At 53.9% G+C, this 18,487-nt stretch overlaps 1 non-coding gene and 3 pseudogenes across 1 annotated transcript; all 4 read left to right on the top strand.

Moving 5' to 3' along the window:
* The first annotated feature begins 1,556 nt into the window (after positions 1-1,556).
* Positions 1,557-1,675, top strand: LOC112616133. The gene has a single exon (XR_003117576.1). It is a non-coding gene; the product is annotated as a 5S ribosomal RNA (ribosomal RNA).
* A 2,800-nt stretch (positions 1,676-4,475) lies between these two features.
* LOC112616279 lies at positions 4,476-4,594 on the top strand (annotated as a pseudogene).
* An 8,190-nt stretch (positions 4,595-12,784) lies between these two features.
* LOC112616671 lies at positions 12,785-12,893 on the top strand (annotated as a pseudogene).
* Positions 12,894-17,441: 4,548 nt separating this feature from the next.
* On the top strand, positions 17,442-17,560 carry LOC112614705 (annotated as a pseudogene).
* Positions 17,561-18,487: the final 927 nt, after the last annotated feature.

The raw sequence follows: 18,487 nt of genomic DNA, 5'->3' as shown, positions 1-18,487 counted from the left end.
CCTTGCTGCCACCATGCCAGGAGCCCAGGTCCATCCTGGCAGGGCAGGGGGCCAGACCATAAAGGCACCAGTGCAGGTTCCCTGCCGTTCGTGCTGCCTTACCGCTCCTGGAATGCCCAGGCGTTTCAAAGCACTCATTGGGTGCTGCCACAACATTTCAAATTGGGAGAAGGGTCGGGCAGGGGTAGCGGGTGCCACACACGCCAGCCAAGACCTCCACTCCAGAACGTAGGTGCTGTTTTATCCAGGGAAAGGACATTGTTTCGCCAGCCACCAGGAACACAGTCACTGTGCACCCGGATTCCCATTGCCACCATCTTCCTGTAAACTCCAGTCCCGAGGATATGCCAGAGAACCAGGCCTTGGGTACCGTGGGCACGCCCAATGCCACTGCTCCTGCCAAATGGGTAGGGTCACTCTCCAAATCAAGGGGCCCACTGCACCTCACCAGGGGCACAGGGAGGTGCCAGCAAAGGAAGGACCCTACAAAACCCACCTCCAAAGCAAGCAATTAATCTAAGATAAAACCGGTCTCAGTGCTCTATTACTCCTCTTGAATAGACGGCCTGGCTACCCTGTTCTGGCCCAGCCCAAGCCCCCTCCAAAAGGGCCATGCCTACCGGAGCAGGTTGCTCCCTCTCCAAGTCTCTCGCTCTTGCTCTGTTGGTCCCTCACCCTCTTTCTTCTGGTTTTCCCCTGCACCTCACGCTCCTTCTGTCGCCTCCCCTCTGTCTTTCTGTCTCTCTCCATTTCTCTGTCTCTCTCTCTTTCTCAGTCTCTCTGTCTGTCTCTTTCCCTCTCCCCTTCCCCTGTCTCTCTCTACCGCTGTCTCTCTCTATCCTTCGGTTTCAATCACTCCATCCATCTCTTCCTCGCTCTCCTTCAAACCATTTGCGTGTGTATGCATGTGTTTGTGTGTGTGTGTGTCTGTACGTGTTTGCGTGCGTATGTGGGTTCCAGTGAGTGAACGCCCAGGTGTGTCTGTGTGCGGCTGTGGAATTTCTCCTGGTGGTGATGGGGTGTAACTGGATTTCTCTCAGCATCTCTCGCTGGTAATCAGGCTGCAGGCTCTACTGCCAGCCCGGGGACAAGCAGGGCAATCTCCCAACCCCCAAACCCCTACACCATCTTGCCCACCTCCTGGGTCGTGGTCCTGACAAGTGACCATGGTGGGGATGTAGTGAGGAAAAAGCCGCCCAGTAGAGCCGGCTGTTCACCCTTGCCCAGCCCTGACAGCTCTGGGTGGGTGGAGCAAGAGGGGGCCTCACAGGAGCTCCTGAGCGGCCTGGGATAAAAAAAAATAGCTCCGTGACAGGGCGGAGTACCAGACGGGTCCTGGGATCATGGACCCTGGGCCCTGATGCCTAGGATCACTCCCTGTTCCAAGGCGGCCCATTTTGGAGGAAGCTCGGCAGCTCGGGAGCCAGGGGAAGGCCACGGGTGAGCGGCTCGGGGGTCCTGATAGGAGCCCGGAGGCCCAGGGCTGGCGGTGCCAGCTGGAAAGTGACAGGCATGACTAGGCCAGGATCTCGTGGCAGCCAGGGGCCTCTGCCAGTGTCTATGGCCATACCACCCTGAACATGCCTGATCTCATCTGATCTCGGAAGCTAAGCAGGGTAGGACCTGGTTAGTACTTGGATGGGAGACTGCCTGGGATTACCAGGTGCTGTAGTCTTTTTTGCTTTCTTTCTTGTCTTTCTTTCTTCTCTACCTTCCTTTCTTTCCTTCTCTCTCTTCTTTCTTTCTTTCTTTCTTTCTTTCTTTCTTTCTTTCTTTCTTTCTTTCTTTCTTTCTTTCTTTCTTTCTTTCCTCTCTTTCTTTCTTTCCTTCTTTCTTTCTTACTTTCTTCTTGGTTTCCCTCTTTCTTTTCATTCTTGCTTTCTCTCTTCTCTTTCTTTCCTTCCTTCTGTCTTTCTTTTTTTTCTTTCTCTCTTTCTTCTTTCTTTCCTTCTTTCTTTCTTTTCTTTGTTTCCATCTTTCTTTCCTCCTCTCTCTTTCTTTCTTTCTTGTCTTCTTTCTTTCTTTTCTTTCTCTTTCTTTCTTTAATTATTTCTTTCTTTTCTTTCTTTCTCTCTCTTTCTTTTCTTTCTATATTTCTTTCTTCTTTCATTCCTTCTTTCTTCCTTTTCTTTCTTTCTTTCTCCTCTTTCTTTCTTTCCCTTCCTTCCTTCCTTTCTTTCTTTCTTTCTTTCTTTCTTTCTTTCTTTCTTTCTTTCTTTCTTTCTTTCTTTCTTTCTTTCTTTCTTTCTTTCTTCCTGTCTTCTTTCTTCCCTTCCTTCTTTCCTTCTTTCTTTCCTTCCTTCTTTCTTTCCTTCTTTTCTTTCTTTCTCTCTTCCTTTCTTCTTTCCATCCTTCTTTCTTTCTTTTCTTCCTTTCCCTCCCTTCCTTCCTTCCTTCCTTCCTTCCTTCCTTCCTTCCTTCCTTCCTTCCTTCCTTCCTTCCTTCCTTTTTCTTCCAGACGGAGTCTCACTCTATCACCCAGGGTAGAGTGCAGTGGCTTGATCTCGGCTCACTTCAAGTTCTGTCTCCCAGGTTCACGCCATTCTCCTGCCTCAGCCTCCCTAGCAGCGGGGACTACAGGCACTGGCCCCCAAGCCAGGCTCATGTTTTGTAGTTTTAGTGGAGGCGGGGTTTCACCGTGTTAGCAAGGCTGGTCTGGATCACCTGACCTCGTGATCCACCCTCCTCAGAATCCCAATGTGCTGTGGTTACAGCCGTGATCTACCGATCCTGGTCTGCTTTAGTCTTTTGTGATTTCAACCATCCCTCCCTTCCCCCTACTGTCGTCATGCTTCCCAACTTCCCTGGACCCTGCGCCCACTTTATTGCCTGCCTACAACACCACCACAGCCGAGGACATCCTCTTGGTGTCCGCCACCAAAGCACAACTGGGCAGCAGCCTTCTACCTCTTCTGAATCACTGCCACCATGCCAGGAGCCTGGGTCCATCCTGGGAGGTCAGGGGGCCAGTCCATAAAGGCGCATGTGCAGGTTCCCTGGTGTTCATGCAGCCTTCCCGCTCCTGGAACGCCCAGGAGATCCAATGCACTCATCAGGTGCTGCCGTAACCTTCAAACCAGGGGAAGGGGCAGGCAGGGGCAGCGGGTTCCACATATGCCAGCAAAGACCTCTGCTCCTGAACGCAGGGGCCGTTTTTTCCCGGGGAAGGACAGTGCTTTGCTAGCCACCAGGAAAACAGTCCCTGTGCACCCAGATTCCAATGCCACCAACTTCGTGTAAACTGCAGTCCCGAGGACATTCCAGAGATCCAGGCCTCAGGCACCGTGGGCACACCCGGTTCCATGGCTCCTGCCAAATGGACGGATGCACTCTGCAAATCTAGGGGCCCAATGCACCGCATGAGGTGCACAGGGAGGTGCCAACATAGGAAGGAGCCTACGAAACCCAACTCCAAACAAGCAATTAACCCAAGAATAAACCCATCTCAGCGCTCCATTGCTCCTCTGAGATGGACGGCTTGGTCACCCTGTTCTGGCCCAGTCCATGCCCCCTCCACCTTATCCCAGCCTGCTCAAAAGGGCCCTGCCTACCGGAGCAGGGCGCTCCCTCTCCAATTCTCTATCGCTCTTGCTCTGCAGCTACCTTGCCCTCTCTCCTCTGGGTTTGCCCCTGCACCTCGAGCTCCTTCTGTCACCTTTTCTCTGTCTCTCTGTCTCTCTCTCTCTCTCTGTCCCTCTCTCTTTCAGTTTCTCTCTGTCTGTTTGTTTCCCTCTTCCCCTCCCCTGTCTCTCTGACCGCTGTCTCTCTCCATCCCTCAGTTTCAATCTCTCAATCCATGTCTTCCTTGCTCTCCTTCAAGCCGTTTGCCTGTGTGTGTGTTTGTGTGTGTCTGTGCGTGTTGTGTGCATGTGTGGGTTCCCGCGCTCGAGTGCCCAGGTGTGTCTGTGTGTGGGGCTGTGGATTTTCTCATGGTGGTGGTGAGGTGTGACTGAGTTTCTCTCAGCAACTCTTGACAGAGATGAGGCTGCCGACCCTAGTGCCAGCTCGGGGAAAACGGCCATTACCCAACCCTCAACCCCCATGCCCTCTTGCCCACTGGCCAGGTCTTGGTCAGGACAAGCTTCCGTGGTGGGGGCATTGTGAGAAAAAACCACGTGTCTGGAATGGCTGTTCACCCTTGGCCAGCCCTGACAGCTCTGGGTGGGTGGAGCAAGAGGGGGCCTCGCAGGAGCTTCTGAGTGGCCTGGGATCCAAAAGAATATCTCTGTGCAGGGCTGAGGACAGGACGGGGTCCCAGGGTTCTGGGCCGTGGGCGCTGATGCCTCGGAGCACTCCCTGTTCTGAGCGGGCCTGACATGGTGGAACCTTGGAATCTCGGGAGCTGGGGGAAGGCCACGGGCGAGGGGCTCAGAGGTCCTGATTCGAGTCTGGTGGCCCTGGGCTGGCGGTGTCAGCTGGAAGCTGGCGGGCATGGTCGTGCAGATCTCTTGGGGCAGCCAGGTGCCCCTACCAGCGTGTATGGCCATACCACCCTGAATGTTCCTGATCTTTTCTGATCTCGGAAGCTAAGCAGGATCTGGCCTTGTTAGTTCTTGGATGGGAGACCATCTGGGAATTCCAGGTGCTGTAGGCCTTTCTACTTTCTTTCTTTTCTTTAATTTCCACCTTCCTTTCCTCCATTCTCTCCCTCTCTCTTCTTTTTTTCTTTCTTTCTTTCTTTCCTTCTTTTTTTCTTCTTTTTTCCTTCTTTCTTTCTTTTCTTTTTTTCTATCTCTCTGTCTCTCTTTCTTTCTTTCTTCTTCTTCCAAATGGTGTCTCGCTCTGGCACCCAGGCTGCAGTGCAGTGGCGGAACCTCAGCTCACTGCAAGCTCCACCTCCTGGGTTCACGCCATCCTCATGCCTCAGCCTCACTAGCAATGTGGACTGCACGCGCCTCCCACCACGCCCAGTTTATGTTTTGTAGTTATAGTAGAGACGGGTTTTCACCGTGTAATCCAGGCTGGTCTGGATCTCCTGACCTTGCGATCCACATGCTTTGGCCTCCTAAAATGCTGGGATTACATCTGTGATCCACTGCCACCGCGCCCAGCCTGCAGTAGGCTTTTGTGGCTTCCCCCCTCGCTCCCTTCCCCCAACTATTACCTAGCTTCCCAACCTCCCCTGACTTTCCTCTCCCTTTATCATGCCCCTACACCCCCGACGCACCCGGGGAACTGCTTCCGAGGGTGAGCCACCAAAGCACCACCGGGCAGCAGCATTCCACCACTTCTGCCTAGCCGCCACCCCACGAGGAGCCCAACTCCAGCCTGGGAGGCCAGGGGCCGGATCCCAAAGGCTCAGGCCTGGGTGTTGGCATTGTGAGAAAAAGGCCACACACCGGTGGGCTGTCTGTTCGCCCTTGGCCAGCTGTGAGGGCTCTTGCTGGGTGGAGCAAGAGTGGGCCTCGCAGAAGCTCCTGAGCCACCAGGGATCCAAAAGAATACCTCCGTGACAGGGCGGAGTACCATACGGTGTCCCAGGATTGTGGGCCCTGGGCCTTGACACCTCAGACTGCTTCCTGTTAGGAGCGGTCCCCACATGGTGGAAGTTCGGGAGCTTGGGAGCTGGTTGAAGGCCTTGGACGAGCCCCATGGGGGTCAAGATACGAGCCCATTGGGCTCGGGCTGGCGGTGCTGGATGGAAGCCAGTGTGCATGGCTGGGCCGAGCTCTTGGGACAGCCAGGTGCCTCTGCTGGCGTCTACAGCCATACCTCCCTGAACGAGCTTAATCTCATCTGTTCTTGGAAGCTAAGCAGGTAAGCAGGGTCCTTCCTTGTTAGTGCTTGCATGGGAGAGTGCCTGGGAATTCCAGGTGTTATAGGCTTTTTTGCTTTCTTTCTTCTCTTTCTTTCTTTTCTACCTTCCTTTCTTCCCTTCTCTCTTCTTTCTTTTTTTCTTTCTTTCTTTCTCTCTCTTTCTTTCCTTTCTTTATCTCTTTCTTTCTCTTTCTCTTTCTTTCTTTCTTTCTTTCTTTCTTTCTTTCTTTCTTTCTTTCTTTCTTTCTTTCTTTCCTTCTTTCTGTCTGTCTCTGTATCTTTTTCTTTCTTTTTTTCTTTCTCTTTTTCTTTCTTATTCTCATTTTTTGTTCCAGATGGAGTCTCACTCTGTCAACCAGGCTGGAGTGCAGTAGTGTGATCTCGGCTCACTGCAAGCTCCTCCTCTGGGGTTCACGCCATTCTCCTGCCTAAGCCTCCCGAGCAGCTGGGACTACAGGTGTGGCCACCACGCCCGGCTCATGTTTTGTAGTTTTAGTCGAGATAAGGTTTCACCATGTTAGCCAGGCTGGTCTGGATCTCCTGACTACGTAATCCACCCGCCTCAGCCACACAAAGTGATGGATTACAAGCATGATCCACCACTCCCGGCCTGGTGTAGGCTTTTGCGGTTTCCCCTCTCCCTCCCTTCCTTTTCCTTCTGTCACCATGCTTCCCGCCCTCCCCTAACCCTGCTCCCACTTTGTTGCCCACCTACACCCCCACTGCATCCAGGAACCTCCTCCTGGGGTCCGCCACCAAAGCACCACCGGGCAGCTGCAACCCACCACTTCTGCCTCACCACCACCTCGCCAGGATCCCGATTCCAGCCCGGTAGGGCAGGGGACCAGACCCCAAAGGTGCAGGCGCAGATTCCCTGCCTTTGTTGTTGCGTTCCCTCTTCCAGAATGCCCAGGCGATTCAATCCACTCATCGGGTGCTGCCAGAACCTTCCAAACCGGGGGAAGGTGCACTCAGGGGCACATACAACTGCCACCACCTCTGCTCCAGTAGGCAGGGGCTCCTTTATACGGTGGAAGGACATTACATCGTCAGCCACCAGGAAAACAGTCCTTGTGAACCCGGATTCCCATTGTCACCAACTTCGTGTAATCTCCAGTCCTGAGGACACACCAGAGACCCAGGCCTCCTGAACCATGGGTACGCCTGGTTCCACAGCTCCCACCAAATGGGTGGGTGCACTCTGCAAATCAAGGGGCCCACCACAATGCACCAAGAGCATAGCGAGGTGGAATAAAGGATGGAGCCTACAAAACCCACCTCCAAACAAGCAATTAATCCAAGAGAAAACCCATCTCAGTGCTCCGTTGCTCCTCTCACATGGACGGCCTGGCCACCCTGTACTGGCCCAGCCCAAGCCCCTTCCACCATATCCCGGCCTGTTCAAAAGTGCCCCGCCTACCAGAGCAGGGTGCTCCCTCTCCAAGGCTCTATCGCTCTCACTCTCTAGCTCCCTCCCCCCTCACTTCTTGGTTTGCCTTGCACCTCGCGCTACTTCTCTCGCCTTCCCACTGTCTCTCTGACTCTCTCTCTTTCTCTGTCCCTCTCTCTTTCTCTGCCTCTCTGTCTGTGTCTTTCCCTCTCCCACTACCCTGTCTCTCTCAAAGGTTATCTGTCTCCCTCCCTTAGTTTCAATCTCTCTATTCATCTGTTCTTTGCTCTACTTCAGGCCGTTTGTGTGTGTGTGCATGTGTGTGTGTGTGTGCGTGTGTGTGTTTGTCTGTGTGTGTGCCTCAGCCCCTATCGAGGTGGATCAGGCTGCAGGTGCTGTGCCAGCCCGGGGCAAAGCAGGGACATCTCCCAACCTGCCACACCCTCTGGCCCACATGCTGGGTCTTGATCGGGACAAGTGACCATGGTGGGGATGTTGTGAGAAAAAGACCACGTGCGGCTGGGCTGGTTGTTCGACTTTGGCCAGCCCGGACAGCTCTGCTCGGGTGGGGCAAGAGGGGGCCTCTCCAGAGCTACTGAGCGGCCAGGAATCCGAAAGAATAGCTCTGCCATAGTGGGGAGGAATGGATAGGGTCCCAGGATTGTGGGCCCTGGACCCTGTCACCTCGGAGCACTCCTTGTTCCGAGTGGGCCTGACGTGATGGAAGCTCGGGAGCCCCAGAGATGGGGGAAGGCTTCGGGTGAGTGGCTTGGGTGTCCCCATCTGAGGCCAGTGGCACCAGGCTGGCTGTGCTGGCTGGAAGCCTGTGGGCATGGCAGGGCCCGGCTCTTGGGGAAGCATGGTGCCTCTGCCGGTGCCTACTGCCATACCACCCTGATCTTGGAAGCTAATCAGGGTCGGGCCTGGTTAGTACTTGGATGGGAGACCACCTGGGAATACCGGTTGCTGTAGCATTTTTTACTGTCTTTCTTTCTTTTCTACCTTCCTTTCTTCCCTTCTCTCTCTCTCTTTTCTTTCTTTCTATCTTTCTCTCTTTCCTTCTTTCTTTCTTTCCCTCTTTCTTTCTTTTCTTTCTCTCTTTCTTTCCTCCTTTTCTTTCATTATTTCTCTATTTCTTTTCTCTTTCTTTCTTTCTTTTTCTTTCTTTCTTCTTTCTTCTTTCTTTCTTTCTTTCTTTCTTTCTTTCTTTCTTTCTTTCTTTCATTCTTTCTCTCTCTCTTTCTTTCCTTCTTTCTGTCTTTTCCTTCCAGAGGGAGTCTCCCTCTGTCACCTAGGCTGGAGTGCAGTGGCACAATCTCGGCTCACTTCAAGCTCCGCCTCCTGGGTACACAGCATTCTGCTGCCCCAGCGTCTTGAGCACCTGGAACTACAGGTGCCCACCACCATGCCCAGCTCATATTTTGTAGTTTTTGTAGAAACCGTTTAGCACCGTGTTAGCCATACTGTTCTGGATATACTGACCTCGTGATCCACCCACCTCAGCCTCCGAAAGTGCTGGGATTACAGTCGTGTTCCACCATGCCTGGTCTCTTGTAGGCTTTTGTGGATTCACCCCTCCCTCCCTTTCCCCTTCTGTCACCATGCTTCCCAAGCTCCCTTGACTCTGCTCCCACGCTTTCATCCACCAACACCCCTGCCACCGGTGGGGACCTCCTACATGGGCTCCGCTACCAAAGAACCACTGGGAAGCAGCATCCCACTGCTTCCGCCTAGCCGCTGCCCCACCAGGAGCCTGTCTCCAGCCCAGGAGGGCAGGGAGCTGGACCCCAAAGGCGCAGGCACAGGTTTCCTGCCGTTCGCGGTGCCTATCTCCTTCCGGAACGCCCAGGTGATTCAATCCACTCACCAAGCGCCGCTGGAACCTTCCAAACAGGGGGAAGGAATGGACAGGGGCAGCAGGTGCCACACACGCCAGCCAAGACCTCTGCTCCAGAATGCAGGGCCTGCTTTATCCGGGGGAAGGACGTTGCTACGCCATCGACCAGGAAAACAGTCCCTGTACATCCAAATTCCCATTGCCAGCAACCTCGTGTAAATTAAGTCCCTAGGACTCGCCAGAGACTCAGGCCTTGGGCCCCGTAGGCACACCTGGTTCCACGGCTCCCACCAAATGGGTGGGTGCACTCTGCAAATCAAGGGGACCACGGCACCGCACATGGAGGTTCCAAAAAAGGAAGGAGCCTACGAAACCCACTTCCAAAGCAAGCAATTAATCCAAGACAAAACCTGTCTCAGCGCTCCATTGCTCCTCTCACTTGGACGGCCTGGCCACCCTGTTCTGGCCAAGCCCAAGCCCCCTCCACCCTATCCAGCCTGCCCAAAAGGGAACTGCATAAAGGAGCAGGGCGCACTCTCTCCAAAGCTCTATTACTCTCGCTCTCTAGCTCCCTCTGCCTCTCTCTTCTGGGTTTGCCCCTGCAACACGCGCTACTTCTGTCGCCTTCCATTTGTCTTTCTGTCTCTCTCTGTTTTTCTGCCTCTCTGTCTGTCTCTTTCCGTCTCCTCCTCCCCTGTCTCTCTCGATCACTGTCTCTCTCCCTCTCTCAGTTTCAATCTCTCCATCCATTTGTTCCTTGCTCTCCTTCAAGCCGTTTGTGTGGGTGTGCAAGTGTGTGTATATGTGTGAGTGTGTGTATGTTTCTGTGTGTGTGTGCAAGCACGTGTGTGGGTTCCTGTGTGTGAGCTCCAGGGTGTGTCTGTGTGCGGGGCTGTAGATTTGCTCCTGGTGGTGGTGGGGTGTGTCTGGGTTTCTCTGAGCCCTTCTCTCTGGGGATCATGCTGCTGTCACAACTGCCAGCTCCGGGTAAAGCAGGGCCATCTCCCAACCCCCAAACCCCAACGTCCTCTCGCCCTCCAGCTTGGTCTTGGTCGGGACAAGCCACCGTGGAGGCGGTGTTGTGAGTAAAGGGCTAGGATCGGCTGGTCCGGCTGTTTGCCCTTGGCCAGCTCAGACGGCTCTGGCTGGGTGGGGCAAGAAGGGGCCTCGCAGGAGCTCCTGAGCCACCAGGGATACAAAAAATACCTCCGAGACATGGCGGAGGACTGGGTGGGGTTCCAGGATCATGGGCCCTGAGCCCTGACGCCTCGGAGCACTCCCTGTTCATAGCGGGTCCGACGTGGTAGAGCCTCGGCAGCTCGGGAGACTGGGAAAGGCCATGGGCGAGCTGCTCGGGGGTCCCGATACGAGCCCGGAGGCACCTCTGCTGGTGTCTACGGCCATACCACCCCGAACGGGACAGATCTCGTCTGTTCTAGTGAAGCTAAGCAGTGTCGGGCTTGTTTAGTACTTGGATGGGAGACTGCCTGAGAATACCAGGTGCTGTAGGTTTTTGGCTTTCCTTCTTGTCTTTCTTTCTTTTCTACCTTCCTTTCTTCCCTTCTCTCTCTCTCTTCTTTCTTTCTTTCTTTCTTTCCTTCTTTCTTTCTTTCTTTCTTTCTCTTTTTCTCTCTCTTTTTTTCTCTCTTTCTCTCTTTCTTTCTCTCCCTTTCTTTCTTTCTTTCTTTCTTTCTTTCTTTCTTTCTTTCTTTCTTTCTGTCTGTCTGTCTGTCTGTCTGTCTGTCTTTATCTTCCAGACGGAGTTTCGCTCTGACACCCACGCTGGAGTGCCGTGGCCCAATCTCGGCTCACTGCAAGCTCCGCTTCCCCAGTTCACGCTATTCACCTGCCTCAGCCTCCCAAGCAGCTGGGACTACAGGCATCCGCCACCCTGTCCGGCCCATGTTTTGTAGTTTTATTAGAGACGGGGTTTCACTGTGTTAGCAGGGCTTGTCCGGATCTCTTGACCTCGTGATCCAACCGCCTCGGCCTCCGAAAGTGCTGGGATTACAGGCGTTATCAACCATGACCTGCTTTCTGTAAGCTTTTGTGGATTCCCCTCCCCCACACTTCCCCCTACTGTCACCATGCTTCCCAACCTCCCCTGACTCTGCTCCCACTTTATCGCCTGCCTAAGCCACAGCCACAGCCGTGGACCTCATCCTGGGGATCCGCCATCAAAACACCACAGGGCAGCAACATCCCACCACTTCTGCCTGGCTACCACCCCGCCAGTAGCCTGGCTCCATTCCAGGAGGGCAGGGGGCCGGACCCCAAAACAGCAGGCCCAGGTTCCATGCCGTTCTCGGTGCCTTCCCTCTTCCGGAACTCCCAGGCAGTTCAATCCACTCATTGGGTGCCCCTGAAACCTTCCAAACTGGGGGAAGGGGCGGGTAGGGGCAGCGGGCACCACACATGCCAGCCAGGACCTCGGCTCCAGAATGCAGGGGCTGCTTTATCTGGAAGAAGGACATTGCTTTGCCAGGCAATAGTAAAGCAGTCCCTGTGCATCCAGATTCCCATTGCCACCATCTTCGTGTAAACTCCAGTCACGAGGACACACCAGATACCCAGGTCTTGGGCTCCGTGGGCACGCCCATTGCCATGAATCCCGCCAAGTGGGTGGGCGCAATCTACAAATGAAGGGGACAACCGCACCGCACCAAAAGCACAGGGAGGTGCCAGCAAAGGAAGGGGCCTACGATACCGAAATTCAAAGCAAGTAATTAATCCAAGACAAATCCCATCTCAGCGCTGCGTTGCTCGTCACCCATGGGTGGCTTGGCCACCCTGTTTTGGCCCAGCTCAAGCCCCCTTCACCCTATCCCGGCCTGCTCAAAAGGGCCCTGCTTACCGGAGCAGGGCAGTGTCTCTCCAAGGCTCTATAGCTCTCAGTCTCTAGCTCCCTCCCCCTCTCTCTTCTGGGTTTGCCCCTGCACCTCTCAATATTTCTGTCGCCTTCCCTCTGTCTCTGTCTCTCTCTCTTTCTCTGTTCCTCTCTGTTTCTCTGCTTCTCTGTCAGCCTCTTTCCCTCTCACCCTCCCCTCTCTCTCTCGATCACTGTCTCTCCCTCGCTCGGTTTCAATCTCTCCATCCATCTCTTCCTTGCTCTCCTTCAAGCCATTTGTGTATGTGTGCATCTGTGTGTGTGTGTCTGTGTGTGTCTGTGTGTGCACGCACGCTTGTGTGTGGGTTCCCGTGCACGAGCACCCAGGTGTGTTTGTGTGTGTGGCTGTGGATTTGCTCCTGGTGGTGGTGGGATGTGTCTGGGTTTCTCTCAGTCCTGCTCACCGGGGATCAGGCTGCCAGCTCAGGTGCCAGCCTGGTGCAAAGCAGGGCTATTCCCCATCCCCAACACCCCACACCCTCTTGCTCACCATCCGGGCCTTGGTCAGGACAAGCAACTGTGGTGGAGACATTGTGATAAAAAGGCCACGTGCGTCTGGGCCAGTCCTGATGACTCTGTATGGGTGAGGCAATAGGGGGCCTCACAGGAGCTCCTGAGCAGCCAGGTACCAATAGAATACCTCCCCGACAGGGTAGAGGACCAGACGGGGTCCCAGGATCGTGGGCCCTGGGTCTTGACGCCTCAGAGCACTCCCTGATCCGAGCGGATGCGACATGGTGGAAACTCGGGAGCTCGGGGGAAACTCGGAAACTCGGAAACTCGGGGGAAGGCTGCAGGCAAGGAGCTCGGGGGTCCCGATCCCAGCCCGGCGGCCCTGGGCTGACGGTGCTGGCTGGAGTCCAGCGGGCATGGCTGGGCCGAGCTCTTGGGGCAGCCAGTCGCCTCTGCAGGCATCTACCACCATACCACCCTGAACGCACCTGATCTCAGAAGCTAAGCGGGGTCAGGCCTGGTTAGTACTTGAATGGGAGACCCTCTGGAAATACCAGGTGCTGTAGGCTTTTCTGCTTTCTTTCTTTTCTACCTTCCTTTCTTCCTTTCTTCCTTTCTTTCTCTCTCTTCTTTCTTTCTTTCTTTCTTTCTTTCTTTCTTTCTTTCTTTCTTTCTTTCTTTCTTTCTTTCTTTCTTTCTCTCTCTCTCTCTCTCTCTCTCTCTCTGTCTGTCTTTTTCTTCCAGACGGAGTCTTTCTCTGTCACCCAGGCTGGAGTGCAGTGGCGTGATCTCGGCACACTTTAAGCACTGCCTCCCAGGTTCACGCCATTCCCCTTCCTCAGCCTCCTGAGCGGCTGGGACTCCAGGCACCTGCCACGACCCCTGGCTCATGTTTTGTTGTACTAGAGACGGGTTTTCACTGTGTAAGCCAGACTGGTCTGGATCTCCTGACTTCGTGATCCCAATGCCTCGGCCTCTCAAAGTGCTGGGAATACAGGCGTGATCCACTGTGCCCTGCCTGCTGTAGGCTTTTGTGGCTTGCCCTCTCCCTCCCTTCCCCCTACTGTCGCCATGCTTCCCAACCTCCCCTGACTCTGCTCCCCCTTTTCACTCGCCTACACCCCCGCCTCAGCTGGGGACCTCCTCCTGTGGGTCCACCACCAAAGCACCACCAGAAAGCAGCATCCCACTGTTTCCTCCTCACCACCACCTTGCTAGGAGCCAGGCTTCAGCCTGGGAGGGCAGGGGGCCGGACCCCAAAGGCGCAGGCATGGATTCCCTGCTGTTCACAATGTCTTCCCACTCCGGGATCGCCCAGGGGATTCAATCCACTCATCGGGCGCTGCTGCAAGCTTCCAAATGGGGGAAGGGGCGGGCAGGGGCAGCAGGTACTACACACGCAGCCAAGGCCTCCACTTAAGGACGCAGGGGCTGCTTTATCCAGGGGAAGGACATTGCTATGCCAGGCACCAGGAAGGCAGTCCCCGTCTACCCAGATTCCCATTACCACAAACTTTGTGTGAACTCCAGTCCTGAGGACACACCAGAGACTCAGGCCATGGGCTCCGTGGGCATGCCCATTGCCATTAATTCTGCCAAATGGGCAGGCGCAATCTACAAATCAAGGGGACCACCGCATCGCACCAAGAGAACAGGGAGATGCCAACAAAGGAAGGAGCCTATGAAACCCACCTCCAAAGCAAGCAATTAATCCAAGACAAATCGCGTCTGAGTGCTCCGTTGCTCCTTTCGCATGGAAGGCCTTGCCACCCTGTACTAGCCCAGCCCAGCTCCCTCCACCCTGACCAGGCCTGCTCAAAAAGGCCCCGCTTACCGGAGCTGGGCGCTCCCACTCCAAGGCACTATCACTCTCGCTCTCTAGCTCCCTCCCCCTCTCTTCTGGGTTTGCCCCTGCCCCTCGTGCTACTTCTGTCACCTTCCCTCTGTCTCTCTGTCTCTCTCTCTTTGCCTGTCCCTCTCTCTTTCTCTGCATCTCTGTCTTTCTGTTTCCCTCTCCCCCACCCCTGTCTCTCTCGATCGCTGTCTCTCTGCCTCCCTAGGTTTCAATCTCTCCATCCATCTCTTCCTTACTCTCCACCAAGCTGGTTGTGTGTGTATGCATAGGTGTGTGTGTGTTTGTGTGTGTGTATGTGTGTGTGTCTGTGTGTGTGCATGCACATGTGTGTGGGTTCCCGTGCGCGATTACCCAGGAGTGTCTGTGTGTGGGGCTGTGGATTTGCTCGTGGTGGTGGTGGGGTGTGTCTGGGTTTCTCTGATCCCCACTCGCTGGGGATCACACTGCCGGCTCTAGTGCCAGCTCTGGGCAAAGCAGGGCCATCTCCCAACCCCCAACCCCCCACACGCTCTTGCCCACTGGCCAGGTCTTGTTCGGGACAAGCCACCATGGTTGGGGCGTTGCGAGAAAAGGGCCAAGAGTGGCTGGTCCGGATGTTCACCCTTGGCCAGCTCAGGCGGCTCTGGGTGGGTGGGGCAAGAGGGGTCCTCACAGGAGCTCCTGAGCAGCCAGTGATCCAAAAGAATATCTCCACGACAGGGCGGAGGACTGGATGGTGTCCCAGGATAGTGGGCCCTGGGCCCTGATGCCTCAGAGCACTCAATGCTCCGAGCAGGCCGGACGCAGAGGATGCTCGGCCGATCAGGAGTCGGGTAAGGCTGAGAGCGAGTGGCCCCAGGGGTCCCGATACGAGCCCGGCGGCCCCGGGCTGGTGGTGCCGGCTGGAAGACAGCAGTCTGATCTCCTCCAATCTCAGAAGTTAAGCAGGGTCAGGCCTGGTTAGTACTCGGTTGGGAGACCGTGTGAGAATACTGGATGCTATTGGCTTTTTGGCTTTCTTTCCTTTCTCTCTTTCTTTTCTATCTTCCTTTCTTCCCTTATCTCTCTCTCTCTTATTTTTTGCTTTCTTTCTTTCTTTTATTCTTTCTTTCTTTCTTTCCTTCTTTCTTTTTCTTTCTTTCTCTTTCTTTCTTTATTCTTTCCTTCCTTCCTTCCTTCCTTCCTTCCTTCCTTCCTTCCTTCCTTCCTTCCTTCCTTCCTTCCTTCCTTCCTTTTCTTCTTTCTTTCTTTTGTTTTCTTCCAAACGGAGTCTCGCTCTGTCACCCAGGCTGGAGTGCCATGGCGTGATCTCATCTCACTGCAAGCTCCACCTCCCGGGTTCACGCCATTTTCTTGCCTCAGTCTCCTGAGCAGCTGGGACTACAGGAGCCCGCCTGCATGCCGGGCTCATGTTCTGTAGTTTTAGTAGAGATGGGATTTCACCATATTAGCCAGGCTGATCTGGATCTCCTGCCATCGTGATCCACCCCTCCGGGCCCCAACAGTGCTGGGTTTACAGACATGATCCACCACGCCCGGCCTGCTGTAGGCTTTTGTGGCTTGCCGCCTCCCTCAATTGCCCCTACTGTCCCCATGCTTCCCAACCTCCCCTGACCCTGCTCCCCCTTTTCGCCTGCCTACTCCCCCTTTTCGCCTGCCTACTCCCCTGCTGCAGCCGGGGACCTCGTCCTGGGGGTCCGCCACCAAAACATCACCGGGCAGCAGCATCCTACTGTTTCTGCCTCACCACTGCCCTGCCAGGAGCCCGGCTCCAGCCCGGGAGGTCAGAGGGCCGGACCCAAAAGGCGCAGACGTGGGTTACACTGCCAGAATACCCATGCAATTCCATCCACACATTGGGCGCCATGGCAACCTTCCAAATTGGGGGAAGGGACGGGCAGGGGCAGCGGGTGTCACACACGCCAGCCAAGACTTCTGCTCCAGAACGCAGGGGCTGCTTTATCCGGGGGAAGGACATTGCATCGCTAGCCACCAGGAAAACAGTCCCTTTGCACCTGGATTCCCATTGCCACCAACTTCTTGTAAACTCCAGTCCCGAGGAGACGCCAGAGACTCAGTCCTCGGGCCCTGTGGGCACGCCCAGTCCCTCCTTTCCTGCTGGCACATTCTGCAAATCAAGTGCTATTGTTGCGGTGCGGAGGCCACAGCACCGCACCAATAGCAGAGGAATATGCCTACAAAGAATGAGCCTATGAAACCCACCTCCAAAGCAAGCAATCAATCCAAGACAAAATCCGTCTCAGCGCTTGGTTTCTCCCCTCACATGGACGGTCTGGCCAAGCTGTTCTGGCCCAGCCCAAGCCCCCTCCACCCTATCCCGGGTTGATCAAAAGGGCTCTACAGGGCTCTATTCGCTCTTGCTCTCTACCTCCCTCCCCCTCTCTCTTCTGAGTTTGCCCCTGTACGTCATGCTACTTCTGTTGCCTTCCCTCTGTGTCTCTGTCTCTCTCTCTCTCTCTGTCCCTCTCTCTTTCACTGCCTCTCTGTCTGTCTCTTTCCCTGCCCCCCTCCTATCTCTCTCGATCGCTGTCTCTCTCCCTTCCTCAGTTTCAATCTCTTCATCCATCTCTTCCTTGGTCTCCTTCAAGCTGTTTGTGTGTGTGTGCATGTGTGTGTGTGTGTGTGTGTGTCTGTGTGGATGCATGTGTGTGTAGGTTCCCGTGCCCGAGCACCTGGGGTGTGTCTGTGTGTGGGCCTGTGGATTTGTTCCTATTGGTGGTGTGGTGTGTCTGGGTTTCTCTCAGGCCCTCTCGCTGGACATCAGGCTGCCGGTTCCAGTTCCAGCCTGAGGAAAACCAGGGCCATCCCCCATCTCCCAAACCCCTACGCCCTCTTGCCCACAGACCGGGACTGGGTCTCGACAAGCCACCGTGGTAGGGACATTCTGAGAAAAACTGCAAGCTTGGCTGGGGTGGATGTTCGCCCTTGACCAGCCCTGACGGCTGTGCGTGGATGGGGCAAGAGGGGGCCTTGCATGAGCTACTGAGCGGCCATGGATCTAAAGAATACCTCCTAGACAGGGCAGAGGACCAGACGGGTTCCCAGGATCGTGAGCCCTGGGCCCTGATGCACTCCCTGTTCCATGCAGGCCCGACGTGGTGGAAACTCGGGAGCTTGGGAGCTTGGGAGCTGGGGGAAGGCTGCGGGAAAGCGGCTAGTGGGTCCATATCCAAACCTGGTGGCCCTGGGCTGGTGGTACCGATTGGAAGCCGGTGGGCATGGCTGAGCTGGACTCTTGGGGCAGCCAGGTGCCTCTGCTGCCGTTTACGGCCATACCACCCTGAATGCACCCGATCTGGTCTGATCTCAGAAATTATGCAAGGTTGGGCCTGGTTAGTACTTGGATGGGAGACCACCTGGGAATACCAGGTGCTGTAGCTTTTTTTGCTTTCTGGTCATTCTTTCTTTTCTACCTTCCTTTCCTCCCTTCTCACTCTCTTCTTTCTTTCTTTCTTTGTTTCTTTTTTCTTTCTTTTATTTCTTTCTCTCTTTCTTTCTTTCCTTCTTTCTTTCTTACTTTCTTTCCTCTTTGTTACCCCCTTTCTTTTCATTCTTTCTCTCTCTCTTTCTTTCCTTCTTTCTTTTTCTTTGTCTCTCTTTCTTTCCTTCTTTCTTTCTTTTCTTTTTTGTTCTTTCTTTCTCTCTTTCTTTTTCTTTTCTTCTTTCTTTCTTTTCTTTCTCTCGTTTTTCTTTCTTCTTTAATTCCTTCTTTCTTTCTTTTCTTTCATTCTCCCTCTCTTTCTTTCTTTTTTCTTTCTCTCTTTCTTTCTCCTTTCCTTCCTCCTTTTCTTCTTTCTTTCTGTCTCTTTATTTCTTTCTCTTTCTTTCCTTCTTTCTTTCGTTCCCTCTCTTTCTTTCTTCTTTCTTTCCTTCTTACTTTCTTTTCTTTCTTTCTCTCTCTCTCCATTTCTTTCTTTCTATCCTTCTTATCTATGTCTCTATCTTTCTTTTCTTCTTCTTTCTGTAGTTCTTACTTATCTTTCTTTCTTACTCTCTCTCTCCCTTTCTTTCTTTCTTTCTCTTTCTTTCTTTCTTTCTTTCTTTCTTTCTTTCTTTCTTTCTTCTTGCTATCCTTCTTTCTTCCATTTCTTTTCTTCTCTCTTTCTTTCTTTCTTCCTTCCTTTCTTTCTTTCTTTCTTTCTTTCTTTCTTTCTTTCTTTCTTTCTTTCTTTCTTTCTTTCTTTCTTTCTTTCTTTCTTTCTTTCTTCAGGCTATCTTTCTTTCTTCCATTTCTTCTCCCCTTCCTTCCTTCCTTCCTTCCTTCCTTCCTTCCTTCCTTCCTTCCTTCCTTCCCTCCTTCCTTCCTTC

Source organism: Theropithecus gelada, chromosome 1 (assembly GCF_003255815.1).
Source record: "Theropithecus gelada isolate Dixy chromosome 1, Tgel_1.0, whole genome shotgun sequence".
Lineage (NCBI taxonomy): Eukaryota > Metazoa > Chordata > Mammalia > Primates > Cercopithecidae > Theropithecus > Theropithecus gelada.
This window is presented reverse-complemented; position numbering and strand designations above follow the sequence as displayed.